The sequence below is a fragment of the Heloderma suspectum genome, chromosome 4 (assembly GCF_057233095.1).
Source record: "Heloderma suspectum isolate Gila_16-S chromosome 4, 16-S_ref, whole genome shotgun sequence".
NCBI classification, from domain to species: Eukaryota; Metazoa; Chordata; class Lepidosauria; order Squamata; family Helodermatidae; genus Heloderma; species Heloderma suspectum.
In genome coordinates this window covers 131,738,802-131,748,324 of record NC_139461.1, presented here as the reverse complement: position 1 = coordinate 131,748,324, position 9,523 = coordinate 131,738,802, and the positions used below count along the sequence as shown (strand labels likewise).

Genomic DNA, 9,523 nt, shown 5'->3' with positions numbered 1-9,523 from the left:
TTCTAAATGTGTATAAATTAGCATATGCAAAGTTTATGCAAACCAATGTCCTCTTCTGTCCTCTTTTTTGCCAATTCATAAGCGGCCAACCTATTTAATAAGGAAAATGTCCGTGAAGTAAATGAACTTGCAAACCTGGCAAAACTAAAAACTGTGACAACCACAGGAAATCTTGTAAATCCTGGGATGGTTTTTGATGGCAGGAGCTCAGTGGGTGATAGCGGGCAAGGAGTATTGTGGGTTTTTTTTACTAGCTTAGCCATGTTTTAATGCATGTTTTGGGCAAGTTTATGTCTTAAATCATTGGAATGTCGCCTGACCCAAGCCTTTGGGATAACATGAGCTTTACATTTATATATCAATAAATATTTCATCTCAGTCTGCCTTGGGAAATCCTGTTATGTGTTAAATTTCATTGTATATCCCCGGCCCCATGAAAAAGTGTTTCAGTGCACTGATTAACTTTAAAATCATTCATAGGCATGTACATAATCAAATGGGTATCACTGTTTGCAGCCTAACAGGAAAATAAAGAGATGAAAAACAATTCTAACAAACTAATTAACCCAGTGAACTCTCTGTAGGGACTGAAGTCTGAAGAAAGAGCCTCCAGGCAACTGTAAATAGTGCAGGAGGTCACTGAAAGCTCATCTGTTAGAACTCCGTGAATCAGCTATAGTAGTAAAGCAAAATGACTGTGATTTTGAAACAAGATGTTTAACTAACCACTCAGTTTATTAAATAGGAAATTAGAGGGGTGGCTTTCTACAGTCTATCCATCCATCCATCCATCCATCCACACTTTCCCTTTGATATTTTGATTCATCTTTAATTACAGGTGGATTGAGTTGATGCAAGCAACTTAGGACAGAACTAGAGGTCCAATTTCTTTGAAAAAGGATGCACTGAGCCAGGGCCAGCATCAAGAGTTGGCAGAGCTGGGCGCCAGCCGTGGGCCCACACCCTAGCAGAGGGCCCACTGATAAGAGCCCCTGCAAGCTGCTTGTTCACCTGCCTCTGGCTCTGGCCCAGACAACGGTGGTGGTGGTGAGAAGGAGGAGCAGTAGATGCCACTGCCCGCTTGACCATTGCCTCTCTGCCTGGCAAGCAAGCAGGTGGTAGCAATAATGAGGAAAAGGAGCAGCAGCAGCTGTTGACAATGCTGGTGAGCAGGTAGACTCAATGCGGGAGAAGGGCCCATTGCGGTCATGTTGCCCAAGGGCCCCCCAAACCTGGAGCCAGCAGTGCACTGAACACATCGAGTCACGTGGGGGCAGAGATGGCAATGGCGATTTTAATCGGAGAAGGAGAGGGTGGGAGTACTGAACCATTTCTCCACCTGCTGCTTTCTCCCCTGCAAGTCCTTCTCCCAGGCCCTTTTTCACCTACCTAGGCTCTGAGATTGAAAATAAACCCAGCGCTAGGGTGGTGGTGGTTGCAGGAAAAACAGCAGCAGAGAGCATAAGAGCATCTCTACATCAGCCTAAAATCCTACATTTAAAAGTGGTCTTTCTGCTTCCATTTTAAATGCAGGATCACAACGGACTCCCTTTACACATGCTTCTTTCCCCCCTTTCCCCCTCCTTTTCCCCATTATCTGAGGCTGCCTTTACACTCCCCCCCCCCCGCAGTCCTCCTGTTGTAGATCCTTTCTGCTTCTACAGCGGGCTCCCAGACCGCGACCATGTGATTGCTGAGAGGGGAAGTTTTTAATTTTCAAGGTTCCATAGAACTCAATGAAACAGCGTCATCTAGTAGCTGTTTTAATAGCACAACAATCCAACTTAAATAGTTCATTATTTCTGGATCTTTTTGAGATGGGATAGCCAGGAAACACCTCTGGATGTGCCCTGGAGGTTGACAATGTAATGAAAAGGACCCACAAACTTCTGTGAGTGAGCAATCTCAATAGCAGGATAAAAGCTCCATGTGAAGAAGCCCGGAGTCTTCCATATGTTTCATTGACCTAGCTCCTCTTCTTGCGGCTCTTCCTTTTCCATGGAGGGCATTCAAATGGAACACAAATGGGTAATTTGATAGCTCATTATCTCCAGTCTATTTAAAAATGGAATAAAGGTCATTTAGTGCAGGAGATGCCTGGGAGGTTCACGACATCATCTAAAGGGCCCGCAAACTTCAATGAGTGAGCAATCTCAACAGTAGGATAAAAGCTCTGTGTGAAGAAGCCCCCAATGTTCAGAGCAACTCCTTGATGATTTTCTACTTGAAATCACTCATACCTTTCACTCTGCAGCAGCAAAGCGACGCTTGAGGACAACTCTCTGTTACCATCACATTTACTTCTGCCATTAACAGTGACTGACTGTGCAATCCTATACATGTTTCTTCCGAAGTAAGTCCCTCTATGTTTAATGGGACTCACTCCCTAGGAGGTGCGTTTAACATTACAGCCTCCCTCAAGGAAACCTATTTACAGTAGCATGGATATACTGCAGTGGATCTATACCAGCCTTGCCTAACCTGATGCCCTCCAGGTGTGTTGGATAACTGCCACCATCATCCACAGCCAGCATAACCACTGGACATGCTGGTTGGGGATGATAGGAGTTATAATCCAATACATCTGGAGGACGCTTGCGGAAGGCTGATCTGCACTATATTTTGTATAACAAATGAGCTCTATGGTGCAGGATTCCTCTAAGTAGGAGAAAAACAAAACAATAACAGTATATGAATGCAAGCACTGTGTTTGCTTTCGTGAAGAAGGAAAGAAATCACAGTAGTCATGAACTGATTACACTCAATAGATGTGTTCATCTCTACAGATGTATCTATTTTAAAATGGTCTTTTAAAAACCAGTTTTTTAAAGTTACTGCTGGGAGCAAAACCAACAGAATTCTGCTACGCAACAGTATAAGCACAGCGATGTGAAATCCAGAATTGACCCAGTAATGTTTTAACAAGAGAAGATTAGGGGAATGCCTGTAAAATTCAGTTGCCTTCTTCGTCATTTGGATTAAAAAGATTGCTCAGTCTTAAATAATTACTCTGCATGCCTTACTTCCTGCCAAAAGCATGGTTTACTAATCCTATAACATTCCTGGATTAAGGGGTGTGTAAATCTCAGGCTCCTTATAGACTATTTCCACTAGTAAGAATTTTGGGCTCTAATGTTTCTTTGCTCAATTACAAATAGAATGTATAGCTCTCTACATCAGTGCTATTTTTGTTTTAAGCCTGTATAATGGTCACAAGTTTAAGTTTCCACTACGGCATCTGAAAAGTGCAGGGCCAGTCCATGCTTTGAACATCTACACACAAATCTATTGATGGGAAAATGCTTCATTTTCTGAGCATGAGCTAGACGACAAAGATCTAACCAAGAATTTCAAGAATTTTCGACAGTGACTCATCATGTGTTCAGGCACCATATGGCAAAACTTACCCACAATTCATTAGGTGACCATCTAAAGTCTGTTGAGCTGCATACATTCTAGTGACTTGGGAGAAGTTGTACTTCCAATGAGGAGTAAACCAAATGACTTATTATTATTGCTCCACACAGGCCTACTTCAGATATTAAGTGGGCTGCACACTCCGGGAGAGAGCGGAGGACAGGAAGGCCTGGTGTGCTATGGTCCATGGGGTCACGAAGAGTCGGACATGACTGAGTGACTGAACAACAAATGATAGCTGCTAAAAAACAAAGGCACATGGGGAGCTGTTTGTGTGAGCACACGATTCAGCTGATTTCAGCTACACCACTCTAACCCCAGCAAAAGAGGAATTATACCGGTTTAGTTGGAACTGGTCGATCTGCATGAGGAAACCGCTTCACACAAAACAGCTCATGAGATGGAATGGCACCAGGATCAGATCCAGGTTTTGGAGGGCCCTTGGGCAAGAGACCCTCAGTGACCCCCCTCCCTCAGTGAGTCTCCTTCTCACTGCCATTGCCACCAGCTGCCATTGCACCTCATCTTCTCCTTCATCATTGCTGCCATTTGCTTGCTTGACAGATAGCGATCCGGTGAGCAAGTAGGAAGTGGCATCTATTGCTCCTCCTCCTCCCCCTCCACCACCACCACCACAATTGTCTGGGCCAGAGCAAGAGGCAGGTGAACAAGCAGGTTGCCATGGTGAAGAGGAGGAGCATCTCCAGGGGGCTCTTGTCAGTTAGCCCGTTGGGGGAGTGTGGGCCCTCGGCAGGTACCCAACCATGCCTACCTTTGACATTGGCCCTGAATGGCACATACCCACATGCTTTTGGCAACTATTGTGCTACAATATATTACTATCTCTGAATATATGGTTATTTAAAAGGGGAAGTGTTTTGTGAGGGAGTGTCCTGGGGACATCTCCAATTTTCAGGGGGCAGAGGCTGATGCCTCAATAAACCATGTCCATTGGAACATGGAAGTAATCATGTAACCCTGGTGACTAATGTGATTGGCACTTTTTCATGTTGCCAATGTGACATGAACTTCCAACCACCAGGAAACAGTTTCCAGCAGGAATCTCTTGCTCTTCTTCTACTGTAATATAAAATGACACCACTGTTAAATCAGGGCAGACTAGGGTGGCCACTTATGAACTGCCAAAAAAGAGGACAAGAGGACACCGATTGGTAGGAAACTTGCATGTCTGCATTTATATGTATAGATGCAAATTTAGAAATCATTATGATACTTTAAATAGAAATACAGTACATCTCACCATAGCGTGGAAGGCTGTGACCAGGTGACCTCTGTGCGGGCCTGCTCAGTCTACTGTCCAAGTGCTGTTGATGGGCACCTTCAAGGCGCAGTTCTTCCTCCTCATGGTTCTTTATCTTTAAACCAGACTTGGCCTGGACAGTACTTCAAATAGAGGACTGTCCTCTGCAAAAGAGGACACATGGACATTGTATCCTAGACCATGTGGGACTTTTACAACACAATCTTTGGCATGTTTACAAGTAAGTCCCAGTGAGTTTGATGGGAATTGCTCTCAAGGAAGCTTGCATAAGATCACAGCCTTAATGATAGCCAATGTAATAACACTTATCTTTCCCTGGGTTTTTTTTTGTTTTTGTTTCCAGGCTGAAGCCTTTGGAATGCGGCAGGCTATAAGAATAAACAAACAAACAAATGCAACACTAGCAAATTTTCATCAGAGGCCCTATTTTAATCAATGGGGATTTTGCTTAAGAACATATTGGTATAAGGTAGCTTCAATTTTTTTTTTTCCCAAAACCCTATCTATCTGTCATCTATCTATCCTGTACATGTTACACATGGAACTGGGTTTTTGGTCTTTTTCTAAGTGCTCATGGCATGGCACTTCTGTGATAAAATCATAACTACTAAAAATGGTTTCTTATACCTTTGGCAGACATCCAGATTTTTCACAAGCAAATGATATTGTGAAGGCAACTTGAATAATTGTTCTCCAAGTGTTTCCTTTGGGTATATGAAGAATGCTGACTATTCATGAAATGGGGAGCTGGATAAAACTTCTTGGTTGCATGATCAGCTGAAGTGTTTGAACTGAGCAGCTGCTTATCTTGTGAATGGAATTTCCTGTTAGTACACTTTTCAGCCTCCTTCTTCAAGAAAAGAACAACAAAAGTCAACAAGCCATGTCAATGTATTATGTCCTAATATCTTAGCAACAAGATTTTATTTCACAGAGTACTTATTTCTTATATGGTATATTCTTCCGTGTGAACAGGGGCACCATTTCAAATTGTGGATGGTCACAAGGAATAGATTTCAGCCAGAGACAAGGTTCCAGCAAGGTTTTAAAGCTTGCTCTTGAATATATTCACCATTAAATATTGCCCCCCGCAAGGGCAGTGTATTTTAAAAACATTGGTTGTGGGTTTTTAAATATCTTATAATAGCTATAGTAATGTTATCAATAGAAGCCAAGCCATCGCCTGCTTTGCTTTGCTTTATTTTTAAAAGGGGATTTGTGCCTTTGGCTTACATTTCTAGTATGCAGGCCCATTTCATTGTTTAACCAAGGGTCACTCAAAGTAGAAGTAATACAGGTGGAGAGATATAGGTGCTCCTGAGAATTAGTCAGTACAGTCTGAAAGTGGAGCGTGGGGTGGGGGAAATGACACAAAGCTCTCTCTGAATATCTGGCCCAAGCCAGTGCTTCCAAAAGATGTGTAAACTGAACTCCCATCATAGGGGGTGGAATCCCTTATTGCACTCTTGGTGCCTGTACAGCAGGGGTGTTGAACGTTAGGCCTGTGTGCCAAATCTGGTCCATGAGGGGTCTCAATCCAGCCCTCTGGGGTTCCCCAGAAGGCGCAGTTAGCGGATCATTTGGTGCTTTTCCGGCTTTTTGCATTCTTCCCCATTGAAGAAAATTGAAATGCCTCTCCTAAGATTTAGTTACTAGAAGGGTAAGAGCTTTAAACTAAAATATGCTGGTATTTTTGGTCTGCTGCCTTTGCCTTTAGCCCCACCCACTGCTGGATTATGGCCTCTAAGAGCTTCTCCAAAACTGAATTCGGCCTCCCCTGGGCTGAAAGAGGTTCAATGCCCCTGCTGTACATGCTGTCTATATATTATCATAGGCAGTACCACTAAAAGGGTGCCTTTGGTGGATCCTGGAATTGTGATAGAATATAGGGGAGGCATTTTGTGTTTTATAGATTAAAATCAGAATCTTTAACAATGTCAGAAAAAGAGCACAGCATTTTACTCAGCATGTGAAGTAACTTTTGAGAAACCTACAGTGGCCCTATTTACATCTCTGTAGTAATGAGTGTGCATGCTGGTCCCAAGCCCGGATAAATGGGGAGGGTTGGAGAAAGACCAGGCAACCTACTCTGGAAAAAGTTTGCCAAGAAAATTTTATGGAAATGCTCTCAAAAGTATCAGATATGGTACCCAACGGCAGGCCCCCCAGGCCAAAAGGTACCCAACAAGCTACTGGGGAAGAGCAAGGGCCTCTGATAAGTAATCATGGCAAAAATTATGTGTCTGAGGTAGATCCAGCAGGAACCCCATCTGTTGATACAGCCAAAGGTGAAAGTAAGGGGTCTGCGCTGTACAGAGATCCATTGAATAGCAACATGGAATGTCAGAGGAATGAGTCTGGGCAAACTGGATATTGTTAAACAAGAAATGGAGAGACTAAAAATTGACCTTCTTGGAGTCAGTGAGCTACACTGGACTGACAATGGCTTTTTTCAATTTGAGGACTTTACTGTTTATTATTCAGGACATGATACTAAGAGAACAAAAGGAGTGGCGTTTATTGCAAACAAGAAATTTGCTCGAGCAGTAGAAAGTTTTTCGATGGTCAACGATTGAATTATGACCATTCGTATTCGTGCCAAACCCCTCAACATCACAGTTGTCCAGGCCTATGCTCCAACGACTGATGCAACAGAATTTGAAATAGAAAGTTGTTATGCCACCATACAAGAAACTTTGAAATCAGTACCCAAGAAAGGCAGCGTTTATATACTGGGTGATTTTAATGCAAAAATTGGCACACAAGTAGAGATAGGCATCACAGGTAGATTTGGTCTAGGAGAAAGGAATGATGCAGGTGACCGTCTGGTACAATTTTGTCATGAAAATCAGTTTCGAATCATGAATACATGGTTCAAACAGCACAAACGTCGCTTATACACTTGGACATCACCAAATGGACTTTATCATAATCAGATTGACTATGTCCTATGCAATTATGGATGGACCAGCTCAGTACTTGCTGTCAAAACACATCCAGGCGCCGACTGTGGTTGAGATCATAATTTGTTGGCGGCAAAAATCAGAGTTAAATTATGTAACATTAAAAAGACTGCACCACCACGGAAGTTTGACGTCACCAAAATTCCTTCTACTTACTTAAGTGAAGTGAAAAATAGGCTGGAACTGCTGGATGCAGCAGAAAAAATGCCCAATTAACTGTGGCAGGAAATTTATAAGATCATCATTGAAATGGCAGTTGAGCATATACCATATGGGAAGCCAGATAAAAAGTGTAAGTGGCTCTCGAGTGAAACTATCAAAATAGCAGAGCAGAGAAAAATAGCCAAAGCAAAAGGAAAATGGGAAGTCGCATGAAGACTGAATGCAACTTTCCAGAGAGCAGCAAGGAAAGATAATGAAGTCTATTGGGGCGAGTATTGCAAACAGTTAGAAAAGGACTACATGAGGGGCCATATCAGGAATGCATTTATGCAAGTTAAAAAGATTCGAACATCATTTACTGCTCGCAAAGGTACTATTAAAAACAAGCAAAGGAAAGTATTATCCAACCAACAAGATGTCAAGAACAGATGGCGAGAATATACTGAAGAGCTGTATACTGGTAGCAAAGACGCACTGCCGCTGGATGCTGAGGATTGTGAAGTGGAAAAAGAACCATCCATTCTTAAGGAAGAGATTGTGTGGGCTATGAGACAACTACCAAACAACAAGACCCCAGGCATTGACAACATCCCTGTCGAATTGTTAAGGCCTGTACCATCCAAAATTATCAAGTTTTGTGTCAGAAAGTCTGGGAAACCAATGAATGGCCATGGGACTGGAAACATTCAGTGTTTATTCCACTACCAAAAAAGGGAGACTCTAAAGATTGTTCCAATTACCGCACAATTGCTCTCATACCTCATATTAGCAAAATTTTTCTTAGGATTATACAAAAGCGCTTGGTACCAACCATTGAAAGGGAATTACCAGACGTTCAAGCTGGCTTCTGAGAGGGACGTGGTACTCGTGACCACATAGCAAATCTGCGAGGGATCATGGAAAAATCTCATGAATATCAAAAGGTCATCTACTTATGCTTTATTGATTACAAGAAAGCTTTTGACTGTGTTGAGAATGACCAGTTGTGGAGAGCACTACAAGATCTGGGAGTACCAGCGCATTTGGTCAAGTTAGTACAGTCATTGTACACAAATCAGGAAGCCACCATTCGAACATCATATGGAGATACTGATTGGTTTAAAATAGAGAAAGGAGTACGGGAAGGCTGCATTCTTTCACCTTTTCTTTTTAACCTTTATACCGAAATGATCATGAGGAAATTAGAGCTCGAAGAAACAGAAATCGGGGTAAAGGTTGGCAGAAGGATTATAAATAACCTTCGTTATGCTGATGACACAACTCTCCTCTCAGAAACCAAAGAAGGTCTGGAATACATGATCAAGAAAATCAAAGAAGAGAGTGAGAAGTTTGGCCTCTCCTTAAACATCAAAAAGACCAAGCTCATGTCCACTGTGAAGAACGGAAATATCAGCATAGTAGTTGATGGTGAAGAGTTTGAATGTGTAGAAGAATTTATTTTCTTAGGATCACAGATCAATCATAGTGGTGAATGCAGCCCAGAAATAAACATCGAATTGCGATGGGTCACACAACAATGATGAGCATGAACCGAATATGGAAAAACAAGGACATCAGCTTGACAACTAAATGCAGATTAGTTTGTACCACCATGTTTCCCATAGTTACTTATGGATGCGAAAGTTGGACAATGAAGAAACAAGACAGAAAGACAATTGATGTATTTGAGCTGTGGTGTTGGAGAAGGCTCCTGCGCATT

At 42.4% G+C, this 9,523-nt stretch overlaps 1 pseudogene; it reads left to right on the top strand.

Moving 5' to 3' along the window:
- The first annotated feature begins 6,842 nt into the window (after positions 1-6,842).
- LOC146347398 (protein CFDP2 pseudogene) lies at positions 6,843-7,878 on the top strand (annotated as a pseudogene).
- The last annotated feature ends 1,645 nt before the right edge of the window (positions 7,879-9,523 follow it).